Raw genomic sequence first — 20,573 nt, 5'->3', positions numbered from 1 at the left:
TTTGGAATATGGTCTCATTGCCTCCTTGTGCTTCGCTGTTGGAGTGTCTGTATCCCCCTCGTCTTATGCTTAGATTGTAAGCACCCTGGGACAGGATTGTCTTTCTGTCGGGTGTTTGTACAGCACCTCGCACCACAGGGTCCTACTGGTTCCCGAATAGTGCTGGAAAGTACTGCTGTGATAACAACAACAAATCCTAATTTCTAAGATACAGTGTGGAAACATCACTCTTCCCCCCTCCCCCGCCCGCCCAGGGAAAGCTGTCTTTTTCCAAAAAATTAAAATTTAGAAGTTTTTGTTATGGTGGGACATGCTGTGTGACTAATGATGCGAACAAACTCATCTTTGGAGGTGGAACTCAGCTACTGATAAAACCTAGTAAGTGCTTTTCCTTTCACTCAATTTTTGGAGGGTAAAAATAAATGATATTTCAGGATATCTCACAGTGCTTTTTCAGATACATCAGAAAAACTGAAGAAGTTCGTTGAATGAAAACACTGTGCTTAACTGAATAGTCTGGTGTGGATGCTGTTTTGTGATCTCGGTACATAGATTAAGGATCCACAGGAACATTACCATCACTCAGTTAACTGCAATCTGACCAAATGCAATTTTCAGAGTTTCATGGGATGGCCAAATCCCCTTAATTTCTAAAACCCCACTCTAAATATTCCAGGGCGGGGCTGTATCCCATCTATTTTTTGGTCCTCTCTAATGTAACTCTGGAGGTTTCATTATCCATATGAACGTCCAGTCCTTTCTTGAATCCTGGAAGCACAGTTCTTGGTCTCAACAGTGTCTCGCTGGCAATGGACTATACATTATGTAAAAAACAAAAAAGTCTCTCTTTTGAGCAGTTTGAAATTAAACTTAAAACAAGTGCTAATAAGGCTACCTAATGTTGTGTTTCTCCAAACAGTAAAAGCAAGAGTCAGCTTCTCAGCTGGTGTCTATGAACATAGGGGCAATTTTTAGGTGCCTGTAAGAGTAGACAGTCATGCAATGCCATTTACAAAAGAGTCTGGGCACCTAACTCTCACTGATTTCAGGGGAATTAGGAGCGTAGGCTCTTTTGATAAGCCCACCAGGTGTACATCTGCATTTTTAGGCATCTAATATCTTAAAAAATATGGCCCACGGCACCATGGACTTCAAGGGAGCTGGGCTGATTTACCAGTTGAGGAATTGGCCCATATTGTATTTTATCCAAGAACAAAATTTATCTCAGATAAAACAATGGGCCGGATTCTCAGCTGGCGTAAACCAACAGAATTCCCTCCAAGTCATAGAAGCTAAGCCAATTTACAATAACTTTACTTCTGATTTAAAATTGACTCCTGTTGAGGAAACTCTAGGCATAAATAGATTCACAGAGTGCTCGTACCCCTTAGAGTGGCAGCTGGTGTTTTCGTCGTGATGCAAATTACTGTGTGAGTACTGGGAATGATAAAGTGATTTTTGGGAAAGGAACGAGACTGATTGTGAGGCCAAGTAAGTGGTTTTAGTTTTTTAATGGAGAACCATTTTTTAAGAAAGTGAATTTGACTTTCAGAGAGTTGGTTGAACTGGGGGTTTATTTTATTAGGTTGATCTTATGCACAGAGAGGGACAAGGCACAAAGGGCAATGTGGTTCCCATCTAAGTCCACGGGCATTGGGCACCTGCCTTTAGTATCATTCAAAGAATCTCCCCCATTGCACCTAATTACGTTTAACTGAGAGCAGAAACATTTTGGGCACATGAGCAACCACTAGACTCCGCTCCCCTATCCCAAGCTAGGGATAGAACCCAGGTGTCCTGACTCCCAGCCCACCTCTCTTCTCTAACCCCTAGACCCCACTATCCTCCCAGAGCAGGGAATTTAACCCAAGCATCCTAATTCTAAATCCCTTGTGCTAACTTTCAAGACAGCACCCCTCTCTCTGAGCAGGGGCTAGAACCCAAGTTTCTGGACTCCCTAGGCACTGGATCCAATAATTCCCCCCAAAACTGATGTTTTTTGTGGAAATTGGTTTTTGAAAATCATAACTGTCTAGTTTTAAGAACAGGAGAACTTGTGGCACCTTAGAGACTAACAAATTTATTTGACCATAAGCTTTCGTGAGCTACAACTCACTTCATCGGATGCATGCTCACGAAAGCTTATGCTCAAATACATTTGTTAGTCTCTAAGGTGCCACAAGTCCTCCTTTTCTTTTTGCGGATACAGACTAACACGGCTGCTACTCTGAACCCTGTCTAGTTTTAGTTTTTGCAACATAAAACTAAAAAAAGCAAATGAGGAAAATTTGGGGGAAATGAATTTTTTTCAAAATTTCCCAACAGATAGGGCATCTTTCCAAAAGCACCTCGATACCCAACTACCTTTGAATTAGGCAAGTAGGCTGTATTGAAACTCCCACTAGGTGCCTATCTCCATCTACCTAAACACCTTTCAACTTCTGGTGCTAGATCCTTAACCCTCCCGTATTATGTGACGAAGGATGGAAGTGTAGGGAGCCTTCCACTGGACAGAAAAGGCCCTTTTTTCTTGCTGTGTGGTTCTTGTAAAGCTATGAGCTGCTGTGGGGATTCTGGAGGATACAGCGCTAAACTAATTTTTGGAAAGGGAACAAAGCTCTCTGTCAAACCAAGTAAGTGGTGTGGCATTAATAGAGTTTCTACAAATGCAATATATACATGACATGAGCTAGGAATTTCCAGAGCTGCTCAGATACTGTCATGATGGTCTTTGCGTCATTGCCGAGATGTATTGATGGATAATGAGTGGGCACAGAGAGCGAGAGCGGGGATGGACAAAAAGACAGAGATCATTCTGTATATATTCACTTAGGACTTCACTTCATTGTGGTAAAGCTAAGGGAAGAGTTATGTCCATAACACTGAATTTATAATCGGTTGGGGGATATGGCAGTAATTGTTGTATGGGCCTAAACTCAGTTTTATTAGGGGAAGAAAGCAGTTCCTAATCCCTGGGCCCTCAGTCTTCTGTGCTATAGCAGCAAAGATGGAAAGGTAGACAGCCTTTCTTTGTGGAGGAATAGGTTCCCTCTCTCCCATATACAGTTCTTGTAAGGCTGTGTACTGCTGTGGGAACTATGGGGGAAGCAACATCTTTGGGAAGGGAACCAAACTGTCTGTAAAACCAAGTAAGTGGTTTTGTACTGCACAGTGTGTATAATGTAATATATCTGAATCACGTTCAAAATCAGAGTCTTTAGAGGCAGTCTCACAATTTGGATAGATAGATAGATAGATAGATAGATAGATAGATAGATAGATAGATAGATAGATAGATATGTGTGGGGATAGAGCGCTAAATCTATCTAGATTATCTGATAGCTAGCTAGCTAGATGGGGGATAGAGTGCTATACAGATATATAGCTAAATATATCTATGTAGATAGATAGACAAGCAGTTAGAAAGATAGAAATTCAATGTTTTAACATAACTCCTGTCCTGCAGTTTTCAAGATGGTCTATCAGGTTGGAGATGTAGCACCAACGAGTTTATGGACCAATCCTCAATTTCACTATGGAAATAAAATTATTAATAATGTTACATGGTAAGTTCCCCCTTCTCTCCTATGGGCCTGATCTAAAAGCAATTAAAGCCAATGAGATTCTTTCCAAAGATCCCGATGGCCCTTGGATCATGCCTTTTGTGAACAAAAATGGGGATGTAACGAGTCTTCCACTGTGGAGCAAAGGGCTTGGTCCCCTGTGCATGGTTATTGTAAGGCTGTGTGTTGCTGTGGGGATTATGGAACAGGCAACACAAAGCTCATATTTGGGAAGGGAACAAAACTCTCTGTAACACCCAGTAAGTCGTTTTTCTTTAGCATTTTAATTGAATGCATAGTTGCGGACAGGACAGCACAAAAGTATTATAGTTATTATTTTAAATAAGTATCTGTCTCCCAGAAGAAAATGGGCTTGATTCCTTAGAGTTTGTAGAATACAATATAGTTGAAATAAGTGAAAATCTAAGAAGGGCTCAGATACTGTAATAGGTAGGTAAGTAGGTCAATCGATCACTCTGATATGGGATGAGATACTGGACTACACTTTTTCTTTTGGAACCTTCTTTGAAGCTAAAATTCATGTGTACATCCCAAGAGACATAAATTCAAAGAGATGCTGCTGCACAGTGAATGCACTTTGTTTTTGTTATTGGATGTGTCATTGTGTGTCTTCAGGAGCAAGTTGGAAATTGATCTTTGGGAGGGGGACGAAATTGACTGTGGAACCTGGTAGGTGATAATATCCAAGATATGCTGGTAAATATCTAATGGATTTGAAAGCCTAATTTGTATTATTGGAAATGGGCCTTGGAATCTCTTGGGTAGCTTTGAAAATATCAGCATCAATGTTTTTTAAGACTAGAGGTGAGTCTTTTTGCCATGGGCTTTATCACTGTGGGTAACAATGACTTCAAGCTCATCTTTGGATCTGGGACACAACTAATTGTAAAGCCAAGTAAGTATTTGGAACGTTATGTGGGATTTTCAAAAAACATCTCAAGGAATTGGACCTCCAGTTCTCATAGGTATAGGTTAGTTCCAACTGGAATATTTTTGGGGAATTTCTCTGGCCTGTGTTCTGCAGGCGGTCAGACTAGATGATCACAGTGGTCCTTTCTGACCTCAGAATCTATGAAAGCCAATGAGAATTAGGCACTTAACTCCCTATCAATTCCCTTTGGAAATGAGGCATAATTCCCTTTTATTAAAGTGATAAAATATAAGAGCAGAAGGACTGAGAAATTAAGAGAAACACAAAAGGGGCAGAAAGGATTTGAAAAGTGGTGGAGTATGTATCTAATCTTCTTATAGGGTCACTGATCACTGTCATATCTGAGCAGGAAAAAAAGTCACAATGCTTCCCGGAGTAGAATTCTGCCTTTTTCTGATCCATAGTTAGATGTCTCACCCATGTGGCCACTCCATTTCACATATCCATTTTAGACAATGTAATTGTCCAAGCAAACACGCAAAGCCAGAGCCTCAACTCCATTAACTTCAATGACATTGCATCAATTTACCCTAGACTGAGCACCTGGCCTAGCAATTTAGACTTCAGTATTAGCCACCATTGCAATTTGACATGTTTTTGTCAACATGGCCCCTGGCCTCTGCAGTAGATAGATTTTTGTCATGGCAGAGAGCACTGTGGGACTACAAGCGGGTACGACAAGCCAGTGTTTGGAAGAGGAACTAGACTGGTTGTCATTCCAAGTAAGTTCCTGTCCTTAATTTCTCCTGCTGTATGGCCTCTGAAGTAGGGCTGGCTACAAATTTTTCATCAAAACAGTTTTTCCATCAGAAAATGCAATTGTGACAAAATCTTTTTTTTTTTTTATGAAAATATGTTGGTTTTGCTGAAGTTCACAAAGGGACAAGGCACGAAGGGCAATGCTGTTCCTATCTAAGTCCATGGGCATCAGGCACCTGCCTTTTGTATCATTCAAAAATCTCTCCCATTGCACATAATTATGTTTAACAGAGAGCAGAAACATAACAGACTACATGAGCGACCACTAGATTCCACTCCCCTGTCCAAGCTGGGGATAGAACCCAGGTGTCCTGACTCCCAGCTCTCCGCCCTACTCTAACACACTAGACCCCACTATCTCCCAGAGCAGGGAATTCAATCCATGCATCCTGATTCCCGGTCCCTTGCTCTAATCTTCAGGACAGCTCTCCTCTCTCTGAGCAGGGGCTAGAACCCAAGTGTCTGGACTCCCAGCCCATGCTTCTCTTGCCACTGCACCCCATAATTCAACCCAAAACTAAGGACAGAATTTAGGAATCCTAATTTAGAGCGCCTACACACTAAAACTCTCCTCACATCCCAGAGGTGCGACTAGAACCCAGAAGTCCAGGGTCGTAACCCTCCCCTTTTAAGTCACTGGACTGGATTCCTTTCTCGGACCTGGGGATAGAACCCAGGAGTCCTGAGTCTTAGAACCCCGGCTGTAACCTACAATTATTAAATACACAGGGAGACGTAGACAGACAAAATACATCCAGCTGCTGTATATTGGTGTAACATCTTTGGCATCAATGGCATTACACTGATTTATAGCAGCTGAGGATCTGGTCCGTTATATGGAACAATATCAACACTAGGCTAGGATGTATTGGCTAATCCATCCTGAAGAGCTTGCGTTTGCACAAGGAACAGCTCTTACGTTTTTGTAGGGGGGGAAAACACTGTGTGAACTATGGCAGCACATTCACCTTGGGAAGTGGGACGAGACTTCTTGTGAAGCCCCGTAAGTGTAGCTGATTTTCATTCCTACTTGGCAGAAACCCAAATTTTCCCAGTGGAAAACTGGGCTGCAGCTTGGGCTTTTAGAGGTGTTTTCCTTTTAACTGTGAGGCTGAAATGTGTGTCCAGGAAAAGGAGAGCGAGAAAGTTCAATTTGGATTCCACCCTGCTGAAGGTGGACATTATGAAAAGCTCTCAGAACGTTCCTCAACGCAGACCCAGAGTGGTCCTGGTATTGTACCTACAACACAATAGCTAATGCCCATCTGTCCCGATTCACAACCCTCACTGCTGTCCCAGCCCTTGGATCTTCACTCCACATCCAACTCTTCCAATGCCCCTTAATCCTGACCCACCGCCTCCCTAACCCTTTAGGCTCCTCTTTGCGATCTGCCAGTGTCCCTCAATCCTGACCCATAGCCCCCTGCTATTCCAGCCCTGGGCTCCCTGGCCAACACATGCAACTCAATCCTACAAACAAATATTTCCTCCTTAAATTCCTGGTTTTCAGAATCATATTGCTGGCCTTGAGGTGCTCAACTTTGCCAAGTGATTTGCTGCGGTTTTTGTTGTGGAGGGAAATGTTGTGTGACGGCTGGCACAGGGGGATATGGGCTCGTCTTTGGCTCGGGGACCAAATTGTCTGTTAGACCAAGTAAGTTCTCTGCTTTCATGGGTACTTCTTCTGTGGCACAAGAGTCTTTTTGGTCTTCAAGGCCCTCTTGAAATTAGCTGCTGATTTTATTGCTGCATTAGTGTTTAGATATAGGTAGATATTATCTGTCCATCCATCTATGTATCATTTTGATGGGTCAATTTTCAAGGGCACCATGGGGTGTGTTGCCTACGGGGTGGATAGTGGCTGCAGTATTGTGCCCCTAGATTCCTGGCCCACGGGTGTCAGTTCCGTGGGGGCAGATACCATTCTCTTGGCTAGGGTTTTTGTTGCAGTGGGAAACACTGTGTGAATGATGGCACTTATAAGCTCAGCTTTGGGAGTGGGACGAGGCTCCTTGTTAAACCCGGTAAGTCCCCGTGGCTGTGTCACGGTGATGGGCGTTAGCTAAATTGTGAGTTTCTGAGAATGTCCATTTTTGATATGTTTGGGGAGTGATTATTTTGGTAATGGATGTGGGAGACACCCCAGCTACACTGATGTTACTCAGTCCTCCAAACACAGTTTCTGGTTTTGGGGATCCTATCACCATCCTTTAGGTGCTGAGTTCTGCCCAGTGATTTGCAGGGTTTTTGTGATGAAGGGAAACGTTGTGTGAACATTGGCACAGGGGGATACGGGTTAATCATTGGCTCTGGGACTGAATTGTCTGTTAGACCAGGTAAGTGCTCTGCCTTTCCGTTTAAAAGTTTCCTCAGTTAAAAATGAGCATTTGGTCATTAAGGACCTGATGAGAGCAGCAGAGGATTTTATGGATGTGTTAAACCTAGTTTACACTAGACAAGGTTAACTAGCGTCACTGTATTGATAGAGCCATACCAGCACTTTCCTCCAGTGGAGTGCTTACGATGCTACGGCTTATACCAGCTCCCCTAACAAAATAAGGTGCAGCAGAAAACATGCTCTTGAAGGAGGTTGGTACATTGGAGAGATTGCAGAGAAGAGCCACGAGAACGATTAAAGAATTAGAAAACCCACCTTATAGTGGTAGACATGAGCTCAATCTATTTAACTTAACAAAGAGAAGGTTCAGGGGTCACTTCCTTACAGTTTGTAAGTACCTATGTGGGGGACAAATATTCAGTAGTGGGCTCTTCAGTCTAGCAGAGAAAGGTCTAACACGATTCAATGTCTGGAAGCTGAAGCCAGACATAATCAAATTGGAAATAAGGCGTCAATTTTAAACAGTGAGAGCAGTTAACCACTGGAACAATTTACGAAGTGTCATGGTGGATTTTCCATCAAATCAAGATTGGATGGTTTGCTAAAAGAGCCGCTCTAGGAATTATTTGGGGGCAGGTCTCTGGCCCTGTGTTATACAGGCGGGGCAGACCAGATGATCATAGTGGTCCCTTCTGGCCTTGGAGTCTATGAATTTAGCGTATGTAGCCACACAACACCATTGTGAGGTAGGGAAATAATGTCCCCATTTCACTGATGGGAGACTGAGGCACAGAGAGTACACGTGACGTGCCCAAAGTGACAGGAATTGTCCATGGCAGAGGAGGGATTTAAATCTGGATTTCCCAAGTGCTTTGGCTAGCACCGGGACCACTCTACTTCACACACTGCAGAGCTATTTATTTACCTACATATGTTCTTGTGATTGGATTTTCAAAGGAGCCCAGGGGATTTGGGGGCTCTCTTCCTTTAGGTTCCTTTCAATATCCCATTTGGTATCCATGTCGAATATAATTGGAAACGTTGCCTGAGGTGGAGCACCTTCCTCCCCAATTCTGGCTCAGGGAGGTTAGTTCCTAGTCAATGCTGTCAGGGTTTTTGTTGGAGTGGGAAACACTGTGTGAATGTTGGCGCTGGTAAAGTCACCTTTGGGAGTGGGACAAGGCTCCTTGTTGCACCCAGTAAGTGCCGTACTCATGGTTTTAGTTGAATTTCTGAGTTTCTGAGGATGTCTATTTTTAATACATTGTGGGAGCTGGAGAATCACTCAGGGCTGGACAGAACTGAATTTCTCCCACACAAAAGTTTTTCTGATGCCCCTCATTTCTGACCCACAACCCTTTGCTATCCAAGCCTTGGGCTCCCCTTCCAGTTCTGCGGATGCTCCTCAATCCCAACCCACAGCTTTCTGCTATCCTAGACCTGGGATTTTCCCCTCTCTCTCCAGCTCTGCCAGTGTCCCTCAATCCTGTCCTTGCAATTCCTAGACAAAGGGATTCTAGTTAGAGCTTTGGGATTTGCTATCATGTCTCTTGCCCATGTCTGGGGAAAGGGGCCAAGAACTTTGCAGGGTTTTTGTGATGGCAGGAAATGCTGTGTGAATACTGATTCGGGGAGCTTCAAGCTCAACTTTGGCTCTGGCACGAAGTTGTCTGTCAGACCAAGTAAGTTGCCTTCCTTCATATGTAATTTCTTTGCCTTAAAATACGTTTTGATCTTCAAAGCTCAGTCCTGTTTCTAGGGTCACATATCCATCTGTCCATGCATCTATCCATCCATCTATTTATCCATCCAGTCTTCCCTCCAGAAGAGAGGGAAAGAAATACAGAGTGAATAAAAGATTCCCTGAAGGGAAGGATAGATAGATAGACTGGTAGATTCCAAGGCCAGAAGGGACCATTGTGATCACTGAGTCTGACCTCCTGTGTAACACAGGCCATTCAGCTTCTGCTCTAGGAATTATTGCGGGGCAGTTCTCTGGTCTGTGTTACACAACAGGCCAGACTAAATGATCACAGTGGTCCCCTTCTGGTCTTGGACTCTATCTAGATACCCATCCTTCCCTTCAGAGAATCATTTTTTTTCTTTCTGTTCTGTCTTTCTAGATTTCTTTCTCTATATTCTGATTTCTTCTCTCTCGCTCTGTATGTCTCGCTGTCCTTCCCTCTAGAAAATCTTTCTCTCTCTTTCTTTCTCTCTCTTGTATACTGTGCCTGTGATTATCGTATCTGACTGCTCAACTCTATTAAGTCTTTTTACGATTACATTTTTCATTCTTTTAGGACTTAGGTGAATATTTACTGACGTCGTAAGGAAAAATAGGAACAGAAGGGTCAGAACAAGAATCCCCTCATCCCAGGTTTCTGTCTCCAATCATTACCAAATGCTTCAGAGAATGGCTGAGGGAACCTCATGGTGGACAATTATGGAATAACCTGGCCAGGAATAGCTCAGGGAACCCATTTGTAAGTGCCCACCCTTCAGGAAGCTCTGTAGAACTTCTTGTAAAGGTGGCAAACACTGTGGGATTATGGGACTAATAACAAATTAATCTTTGGAGCTGGGACCATGGTCGTTGTTAAACCAAGTAAGTTTTTTCCTTCTTTGGACTGAGTAGTGGCAGGGGAAAGAAAGACAGTTGGTCATTTTAGCAAAATATATCTATTCTCAGTAAAGGCCATGGAGCAGAGCCTTTACTCACATTGATGAGTTATTTTCATGTATAGTAATTGGTCACCAGCCTGAGTGAGAAGTTCACAGCCTAGCACTCATATTTTGAATGTCTTTTTGACTTGTTTCTTGGCTGAATTTGTCTAACTTTGACTCCCAGCAACTGGATCTTTTTCTACCCTTTCCTACATGGGCTCTTCCTTCCAGCAGACAAAGTTGTAACAAGATGCAGGGGCTGGATGCTGAAGTTAGAAAAACTTTGAAGTGGAAATAAGATGCAGCTCTTTAACAGTGAAGGTGATTCATTACGGGAGCAGCTTCCCAAGGCTGTGGTGGATTCTCCATTGTGTGGAGTTTTTAAATCATGACTGGATGTCTTTTTTAAAAAAAACACCAGAAGTTATAGGAATCGTTGGGTGAAAGTCTCCAGCCTGTGTTATTCAGGATGTCAGAGTAGCTGACCAGAATGGTCCTTTCTGACCTTGAAATCAAGGGATGTGATTTTCAAACCCACCTGATGGTCAGATCCCTCAGGTAGCTTTGCAAATCTCATCCTTTGAATCTATGGACGTGTTTTGAATCCATGTATCTTTTCCTGTGAGACATAAGAGCAAGGAATTATGCAAGGAATGAACTTCTGCTTTAAAACAAACCATAAACCTCCAGAAAGGAAAGGTGAGGAGACTGGAAGATGTTATTAGTTCGGAGGAAGTGCTCAGAGACTATGGTGATGCAGACAATATGAGAACCTGGAGAAACCATTGTCTCCTCAAGAGTAAAAGCAGCAGTTACATTTGTGTTTAAAGCCAAATTTTGCAAATGTTAAAAAAAATATCTTGGCATGAAAGCTAGTCAGTTGTGCTAAGATCCGGGGAGGAGTGTGTGGAAGTAATATTAAATCATTTTAATAAGGGACTCCTGAGAGTGGACACCCTGAAAGTGCGCTGTTTTCAAAGCTGCACAAATTCTTTTTTTTCCCCCCCACAGATATAGGCAAAAATAAGGTGAAGGAACCACATGAAACTTTTATCACTTGATCCAGGGTTTCTATTCTCATAGAATATTTCCTGGAGCTCCCCCCATGCTCCTCCACCAATATGCTATGAAAACTCCAAGGGGGTTAACAATATTTACTGGCACTATGCTCCAAACAGCTCTGGCTGAATTTAAGCCCTGATTTGATCCCTTTTGTTGAGACCTAGAGCACTGTATGGAAAAGAAGGGTGATAAATGAAACAGGAGAGAGGGAGTCATGGACAGAAGAAGTGATCAGGCTGGAACGTTTCAGTAAAGGCCCTAAGCATTGTGTGACTACCGGGTCAAGTGTTGGTAAACTGATCTTTGGAGCGGGAACCAAAGTCTTCATCCAGCCAAGTAGGTGGCTTGTCTCCATTTGAAGTCCAACCCTCAGAGATTAAGTAGAATTCAATTTACAGTTATGGAATCAGATTCCGTAGTGGGTGTAAATTGTCCATAGCTTCATTGAAGCCAATGGGCTCAGATCTCCATCTGGTGTAAATCAGGGGACTTCCATTGAAGTCAAGAGAGCTGTGAAAATTTCACCAGCTGAAGATTCAACCCTACAGGTTTAAGTAAAGGGCTATGATACTGTGATAATCAAGGCTATAAATATGACTTTGGATCAGGGACTAGACTGACTGTATTGCCAAGTAAGTATATTTGCTACTACTAATAATTTAATGGTGAGTTAGATATATGTATGAGGTGGGATTTTTTTTGAAGCTGCTTAATGTATTCCACTATCTAACTCCCATTCATTTTATCAAGAATTGGCACCCAGGACACTATGGGGTCTTTGCTTTGAAACTCTCAGTGTCTTAATGTATTAATAATCCTCTGGAGCTCATTGTCACAAGATATCACTGACTGCTAGGACACTGCAAAACAACCCAAAGCAGTAGCTATGGCACCATCCCTCATTGAATTAGGGTGCCTAAATCCCTTATGGCCCTTTGAAAATCCCATCCTAAACAAAAATCTTTATCTCTTTATCGTCTGAAAAAAATTGTGTGCAACAAGGGAGTACACGCAAGAGAAATGGGATGAAATAAATATGAGAAAAGCAGATATATTTCAATGGAATTCAGGGCCTAGGTCCCAACTAATGTCACATAAGAAATCTGTAATAGAGTGGGAAATCAAAGCCAGGTCTCTCAAATATCACATCAGCACCTTAATCATTGGATCAGCCTTTCCTCTTCCTTGGGCAACCCAACCCATCAAGAGGAGGGTAGGGAGCAGGAGAGAGAGAGAGCCCAAAAGGGTTTCTGGTAAAGGGGGATTGTGTATTGTGTGGATGGAAATTTTGGATGGGGAAGCCAACCTCTGGAAGTGGAAGAGTGTTGACTGTAACTCCAAGTAGGTGACTCATCAATTTAATTCAGAAATGACCAAGAAATGATTGATGAGTCGGAGTAATCTAAGCTCAGTGTAGAGATGGTCAAAGAGTGTCAAGTATTTTTCACAGGAAATTATGAAAAATGTTCATTTTTTCTAAATTTCCTCTCTCCCCAGATACAAAACAAAACCCCATAAAACAAAATCCATGAGTCAAAAATCATTTTCAGCTTTCTCGTAAATTTTACAGCTTTTGAAAACAAAAATTGAACTGTTTTACTGAAAACTCAAAAGTTACAAAAAAAAAAAACAAAAAAAAAATCCAAACAAAAAAACACAACAGTTTCTGTTTTTTGTTTTTTTTTGTCAGACAAATGGAAAATTTCATCCAAAATTCATTTTGGCCATTAAGCCATTTGTCAGCAAAGGAAAGAATGAGTGGATGAAACAAATTGACCACTCTACCCAAAAAGAGGGAAAGATCTATATGGAAATGTTTGGCACCTGTAGATTGCTGGTATTTTTAAAGTAGTCTAAGAGTTAGATACACAGCTGTCTTTGAATTTCTCTGGGATCTGGTTCCACAGACTCCACTGAAAAACCCAGCCTCAGTCCATGGAACCCCGACTACAAATAGCCATCGCTACTATTATTGTTAAGCTGCATAATACTGTGTGATAACAATGCGAGAAAACTCCAGTTTGGGCTGGGACGAAGTTATCAGTTCAACCAAGTACGTGACTTTTTCTCTGTATCCTTTCTCCCACATTCCTTTCTCTCGATCATGGTTTTATCCTGCTGTCCATCCCTGTAGTATCCGAGCACTTTCCACATATAATTAATAGGAATCGCAACGCCCATATTGAATTTCATATAAATACCTTGGCAGATCTTTGTTTAAAAGCAGGAATGTTTAAGGCACCATTACCAGATTGAAATATTTTTTTATAACATGTTATCCAGTGATTATTGATCAGCTTAATTGATTTCTGTAGGCAGAAGTCATGGATTCATAGATTCCAAAGCCAGAAGGGTCAACTGTGATCATCTAGTCTGCCCTCCTGGATAACACGGACCACAAATCTTCCCCAAAATAATTCCTAGAGCAGTTCTTTTCAGAAAACCATCCAATCCTGATTTAAAAATTGTCAGTGCTGGAGAATCCACCACAGCCCTTGGTAAACTCTTCCAATAGTTAATTACTCTCACTGTTAAAAAATTACGTCTTGTTTCTAATCTGGGAAAGATGTGTGAGAAAATGTGTTTCAGTGATAATTACCTACCGATAATGTAGGAAACAGTATTCCCATCCCATGAATATTTTGAAGAGTTTAATTTTTTTCTCCATTTCCAATCAGGACGAAAAGGCAAAATCTCAAAAGTATTCATAAACCAAAAAACGGATTTTTTTTTCCTGGTTTAGCTCACTCAAAAAAATTGTTTCAGTACTTTCAAAACATTTCATTTCAACTTTGACCTCCACACCCCTCTTTTTTTAAAGTCTCATGCGCCTAATAAATTAATTTCAGTTTGACCTGGAAAACTGGAATTTTTCATTTTGAAAATGTCAAAACAAAATGTTCAGACAATTTTATAACTTTTCCTCCACATTTTTTTTCAAGCCAGGAAATTCATCAAAACCAATCCAGTTTTATGAACAGTTTTGGTTGCAATGAATTGGCATTTTTTTAACAAAAAAACCATGTAGTTGAAAAATTCATGACCAGCTCTAATAATGATATAGGGTTTACCAGACTGGGTCAGACCGGTGGTCCACACAGCACAATCTCCTATTTTTAGTGATGGCCAGGATCATAGGAACATAAGACGTAGGACTGGAAGGGACCTCCTAGGTTATCAAGTCCAGATACGTAAGAGGAAGGGGCAAGAAATGCTGATGAGCACAAATAGAGTGGAAGCAAAAGCACCCAAATTGCCTTGACTATCAATAGGAGTAGGACGCCCAACCGACCTCTTGTGCCTTTGAGAATCTCTCCTTTGTTAATGAATGACATCAGGAGAGGAAGGGCAAAGGAGTTCTTGCAAAGGGAATGAGTATTGTGTGTATGATGGTTCTGGCTGGGGGAAGATGATCTTTGGAGGTGGAACTACAGTTACTGTAACTCCAAGTAGGTGTCTCTCTCTTTCAATTCAGAAATGACCAAGAAGCGGTTTAAGAGATACCATAATTAAAACCCAGTCCCAAGGAAAAGATCTCTGTAGAAGTGTTTGGCACCTATACGTGGCTGGCTTCTTCAAGTCATCTAAGGGAGTTTGACCCCTAGGTCTCATTAAATTTCAGTGGGATCTGAGTACTGAAACCCCAGCCTGAATCAATGGAGCTTCCAGTTCTTAGTGTGGGGAATGAGCATTGAGCGGGCCAGAGGTCCATATGACAAGCAAGTAGCAGCAGCAGCTGGTATTATTGTTAGGCTTCGTAGCACTGGGTGAGTAGCGATGCAAGAAAACTCCAGTTTGGGGTGGGGACAAAGTTATCCGTTCAACCAAGTATGTACCTATTTTCCAGTCTGTGTGTCCATCCATCTATCTCTGTTTCACAAAGTTTCTTAAAATACTGGGCCTAAATCCAGAGTAACATCATTTGTGATAAGAGTTTGAACTGGAGGAAGACCTGAATCAGCACCCTTGGGTCTAGTGGGTTTCTGATGAAGCTCAAAGCAGTGTGTGTATAGCGGGACAGCTGGAAAGCTAACCTTTGGGAAAGGAACCAGGTTAACTGTGAACCCCAGGGAGTATTGGTGTTAAAACCAGCCATTCTGCTTTTATAACACAATAAGATGCCAAAGGGTTCTTTGGGGATTCTTTAAAACTTGTATATTTGGTCGGTTTTGATTGATCTGAAATATATTTTCACTCCAGTTGTTGCTATCCTAAGTTGACTTACTTATGTGTGTTGAAATCAGGACAGGGAATTTCAAAGCAGCATAAGATGCTACATGCCCAAATCCCTTTCAATGTCCATGAAGCTGGGCACACAACTCCTTAAGATCCCTTGAAATATCGGCCTGAAATGTTCAGCTAGTAAAATAACTTTCTATTCATTCCCAGAGTTCATGCTCATATATATGGTGATAAGAGCTAGCTGGATGGGTGTGTATTGGGATAAGTGGGTAGATGTATGTACACATGATAATAGGCAGTTGGCATTCCCTTGCTTGCCGCTGGGATGTAAGAGATGTATTTGTACGGGGTTGTCTCACAGTGTGTATGATGCAAACAGGTTGATCTTTGGAAAGGGGATGGTGCTCTCGGTGATCCCCAGTGAGTATCACAGTCTCTTGGGAAGGTAAACAAAGAAACTGTTTAGTTTTTTTCATTATTGTAGAGGTGGTGAAGAAAAGAAAGAAATTTAAGGGTGAAAATTTCAAAGGCACTGAAGATATTGAGGGCCAGATTTTCAAAGGTGGTTCGGCACCTAAAGCTGCGGATAGGAGCCCAGATGCATTTCCGGAAGCACCTAACTCCCATTGAAATCAGTCAGTTTTATGAACCCAGATGCTTTTGAAAATCCCACTAAGGAGTCGAAAAGCCTTTAAAAATCTGGCGCTAAGTCTCATTTGAAAATGGAATTTAGCCTCCTAAGGGTACGTCTACACTGCAAAAAAAGACCCACAGTGGCAAGTCTCAGAGCCTGGGTCACCTGACTCAGGCTTGTGCTATGCAGTGTTTGGTCTTGGGCTGGAGCCTGGGCTTTGAAACTTGGTGAGTGGAGTGTGTCTCCTCACAGCCTGGCCTCCAGCTCTGAGCCCAAATGTCTACACTCCTCCTTTTCGTCCCATAGTGCAAGCCTGGCTCAGTAGACCCAGGCTCTGAGACTCACCACCATGAGGTTGACCCTAAGTCACTTAGGCCCTTTTGAAAATGTTACCCTGAGTCTACCTTATTCAGTCACTAGAGCCATTAAAAATTCTCCCTGCGTGATAGGAGAGCTATAGACAGCTCAGTCTTCTAACCAGTCAAATGCAACATAGAGGTCAACTCTCCGCTCTACGTTCCAGGGGTGACTGATAAATAATATCCACAAAAGAGCAAAATCTCTCTCTCAGGGAGGACAAAGCTCTGTTGGTTTTTGCTAGGCCATAGATCACTGTGTGAGTACTAACAGGGACAAGCTGATATTTGGCAATGGGACCATTTTAACGGTGAAACCCAGTGAGTAGCATGAATGAATGAAGGATTTCCTTTACTAATAATGATCAATGACAAAATTTGAGTGACACAAGTGAATGGCGTTTAGCAAACCTGATTTCAAAGACCAAATTTCCAATAGCAGTGCATCCATTTTTGTGGCATTTTGTATTCCCTTGTAACCATCCAGTGACATACTTTCAACTGCCTAAATTGACTAAGTTTCACGGCCAAAATGGGGCATACTGACTTAATAAATACTGAGGATCTGGCTCACACAGGGCTAGGGGGTACTTAGACTCATAGACTTTCAGGTTAGAAGGGACAATCATGATCATCTAGTCTGAGCTCCTGCACATTGTAGGCTACAGAACCTCTCCCGCCCACTCCTGTAATAGACCCTTAACCTCTGGCTGAGTTACTGACAGCCTCAAACCATGATTCAAAGACTGATTTGTGTGTGAAATTATCCCTGCCCTTTTAGGACTTGATAGTGTAAGTGTAAAATTGATAAAAAGAAATAATTTCTCCCCCATAAAATGGACAGTTAACCTGTTGAACTCCTTGGCATAGATTTCATTGAGCAGGACAGTTATATGGATAATGATGGAGAATTACATTAGCAAAGAGTAAATCTTATCAGTTTGGAAGGGATATAAACCAGGGTATAAGCCAAACTCTGGGTTCTCCCATGACTGTCCAGTGCAGGGTTGCTTTCACTTTCCTCTGGAACAGCCGGTATTGGCAACTAGCAGAGACAGGGTAATAAACTAAATAGAAAAGTCCCATGTTCTTATCCTGTGGAATTGGGATTTTCCAAGTTGGGAAGCTGAGAATTGCTTCCACAAAGGAAACAATTCTTCTGACGACTCCAGTATTGCCTGATAAACGTATAACACTATTAAATTTAATCTAATTTACAATCTATTTTATTTCCTAAACTTGCAAAGAAATGAGAATGAAGCAAGTAGCAAACCCAGGAGCAATCAGGTTAATTTATTTCAACCATCAGTAAAAAGCTCAGACTGGAGAAGGGAGAGGCTAGTTTTTGTTGGGACGCAGATCACTGTGTGTTTGATGCAAACAAATTGATATTTGGGTCAGGAACCATTTTAAATGTGGAACCTAGTAAGTAACTATGTCAGTCTATCTACCTTCCCTTGTGTCATCTCTTTATCATGGCTGGTTGGGAAATTTTTGACAAAATGTTTTGGGTTTTTTTGGTTGGAAAATGTTTATTCATTGAGAAAGTTTCTCAGGTGCAGGATGGAATTTCTGGTCAAAACATCAGGGAGACCCATCCCATAATAGCCAGGTAATTACAACACTCATCTGGCATGCAGGCGACCCACGTTCTTAAGGTCCTCTTAATGAGGAATAAGAGGGACTCAAACCTGGGTTTTCCACATTGTAGGAAGTGCCCTAAACATCAGGCTATTGGCTATTCTGGAATGTCTAGCTGTCTCTCTCTTGCTCTAAAAAAGAATAATAATAAAAATCTGAGTTTTGTTCCGGTGCAGGATGGGGAAATCTCAAAAATTCTCACAGGATGGGGAAATCATTTCCCTTCTATCTCTCGCTACACCTTTAGCATGGAGATGCTGAGAAGGCTAGAGGTGAAGTGCAGAATCTGTAGGGGTATATTTCACTGTGTGTATGATACAGGATATAAGGTCTTGTTTGGAAAAGGAACAGAACTCTCGGTGATCCCCAGTAAGTATGAACTTTGGTTGGGAAAGGAAAGTCTTCCTCCCATCAGCTGAGGATTTCTGTATTTTTAACTGTCCTGAGAGAGAGAGAGAGAGAGAGAGAGATTTATACCTCTTCCCCAGATGACCGAATCAAACTTATTTCCTTCATATGATATCTATGGTGTAGGTTATGTCCAGGGCCCAAGGGCCAGATTTACTAAGGTATTCAAGCCCTAAAGGTGTAGCTCAGTGCCTAAAGGGAATTTCAAAAATGCCTAAGTATTAAAGTCCATGGGAGAAACTCACCTACTATGGCACTTCTGAAAATATCACTAGGCACCAATTTGCATCTTTAGGCACCCAAACAACTTTGAAAATCCAGCCCTAAATGCCAATCACAACAAGAAGAGAAGAAACTCAAGGAAAATAGTTAAAACCAAGATTTGTCGTGGAGTTGGAAGAAATAGCAAGAAGAGAGCTTGTAGGGTGAGCAGAGGGATCCATTTGTGTAGCTAGAAGGGATTTTGATGGGAGGCGTAGCATTGTGCGAATACTGCAGGAAACAGGCTCATCTTCGGGAGTGGAACAAGAGTATCAGTGGAGCCCAGTAAGTACAGAGGGAAAAGAGTCTTCCATGGGTTAGAGGGATAGATTGACCATAACATACACAGGGAGACAAGGTGGATGAGCTAATATCTTTTACTGAACCCATTTCTTCAGGTCTGGGGAACTAACTCAACCCCAGACCTGAAGAAGGGCTCTGTGGAAGCTCGAAATCATGCCTCTCTCACCAACAGAAGTTGGTTCAATAAAAGATATCACCTCACCCACCTTGTTGCCATAGTATCCTGGGACCAGCATGGCTACAACAACACTGCCCATAACACACGCCGGCAGGAATGCTGGACTGAAATGGAAAAAAAATGGGGCTTAATTCCTTGCTTTGCAACAAACTCCTTGGGCAAGTCAGTTATGGGTTTTTCCATGGTACCCAGCTCCCATTGATGTTAAGTTAGATTTGGGTGCTCAAATCAATGGAAAGGCCCGTTCTTTCTTTGTTTATCCTTGTGCTCCAGAAGTGCTTATTCAACCCACAATGTCATACTGTGCCTGTATAGCAGGAGACAACAGCCTAATCCTAACATCTAGAATGTTGGATAAATTGGTAAAGAGATGATGGGAAGTGTGGGGCTGGGATTTCTGACATATGGCCAATCACTGTGTGAATTATGGAGGAACTGGTGACAAACTCCTATTTGGGGATGGAACCAGACTGAGAGTGAAACCAAGTAAGATGATCAATATTCTGGGAGTCGATGAATGTGAACATGGAGTAGCAAAAGGCACTGCTTTTGGGTGGGGTTGTTGAAGTAGCCCAAGTGAGTTTGGGCTTGTCAACATGGGGACACTCAGGAAAGTTAATCCAAATTCACTTTCAAAGTGAATAGATATAACTGGATTAAACCCATGTGTAGACCTTAACTTGGGTTAGTTTAATTCATACTATTAGTTAATCTGGATTAATTTTGCACAAATCCCATTGAATTTCAATGGCAGTTAAGGGGGCATGTTCAAAAGCATAAGAAAAGAGCCAGAAAATGTATTTGAGTGCAGGAGAAAATGCCTTACACCAGGGGTGGGCAAACTACGGCCCGTGGGACCGTCCTGTCCGGCCCTTGAGTTCCCGGCCGGGGAGGCTAGCCCCCGCCCCGCCCCCGCCCCTCCTCCCCCTCTCCCGCAGCCTCAGCTCGCCATGTCGCCTCACTCTGCGTGGCGGGACTGCGAGCTCCTGCCGGGCAGCCTGGCTGTGAGAGGCGCCGGCCTGCCCTAGTGCTATAGACTGCATGGCGGGCTCCGGCCAGGCGGTGCGTCTGCCAGTCCTGGTGCTCTGAGTGGCATGGTAAGGGGGCGGGGAGCGGGGGGGTTGGATAGGGCGTGGGAGTCCCGAGGAGGCCTGTCAGGGGACAGGGGTGGGGATAGGGGTCGGGGCAGTCAGGGACAGGGAGCAGGGGGGTTGGATAGTGGGTGTGGTCCTAGGGGGTGGTTAGGAGCGGGGGGTCCCAGGAGGGGGTGGT

At 42.6% G+C, this 20,573-nt stretch overlaps 1 long non-coding RNA gene across 39 annotated transcripts in view; it reads left to right on the top strand.

Annotated features, from left to right (window-relative positions):
• Positions 1–20,573, top strand: part of LOC119567900 — a 111,373-nt gene that overhangs the window by 62,363 nt on the left and 28,437 nt on the right. Inside the window, exon 1 of one of the 39 annotated variants that reach the window (XR_006285581.1) lies at positions 1,473–1,491. The exons of 23 other annotated variants lie outside the window; for them this stretch is intronic. This is a non-coding gene — a long non-coding RNA (uncharacterized LOC119567900). Of the gene's footprint in view, positions 1–1,472; positions 1,492–2,614; positions 2,634–3,805; positions 3,824–4,234; positions 4,254–4,443; positions 4,480–5,217; positions 5,238–6,258; positions 6,278–7,279; positions 7,299–8,790; positions 8,812–9,275; positions 9,295–10,198; positions 10,218–11,655; positions 11,675–11,952; positions 11,971–13,372; positions 13,392–14,768; positions 14,788–19,086; positions 19,106–20,573 lie in introns of those variants that run through there. 15 more of the 39 variants (XR_006285573.1, XR_006285583.1, XR_006285568.1 and 12 more) reach the window with 15 other exon arrangements.

Source organism: Chelonia mydas, chromosome 13 (assembly GCF_015237465.2).
Source record: "Chelonia mydas isolate rCheMyd1 chromosome 13, rCheMyd1.pri.v2, whole genome shotgun sequence".
Classification (NCBI taxonomy): Eukaryota; Metazoa; Chordata; order Testudines; family Cheloniidae; genus Chelonia; species Chelonia mydas.
This window is presented reverse-complemented; position numbering and strand designations above follow the sequence as displayed.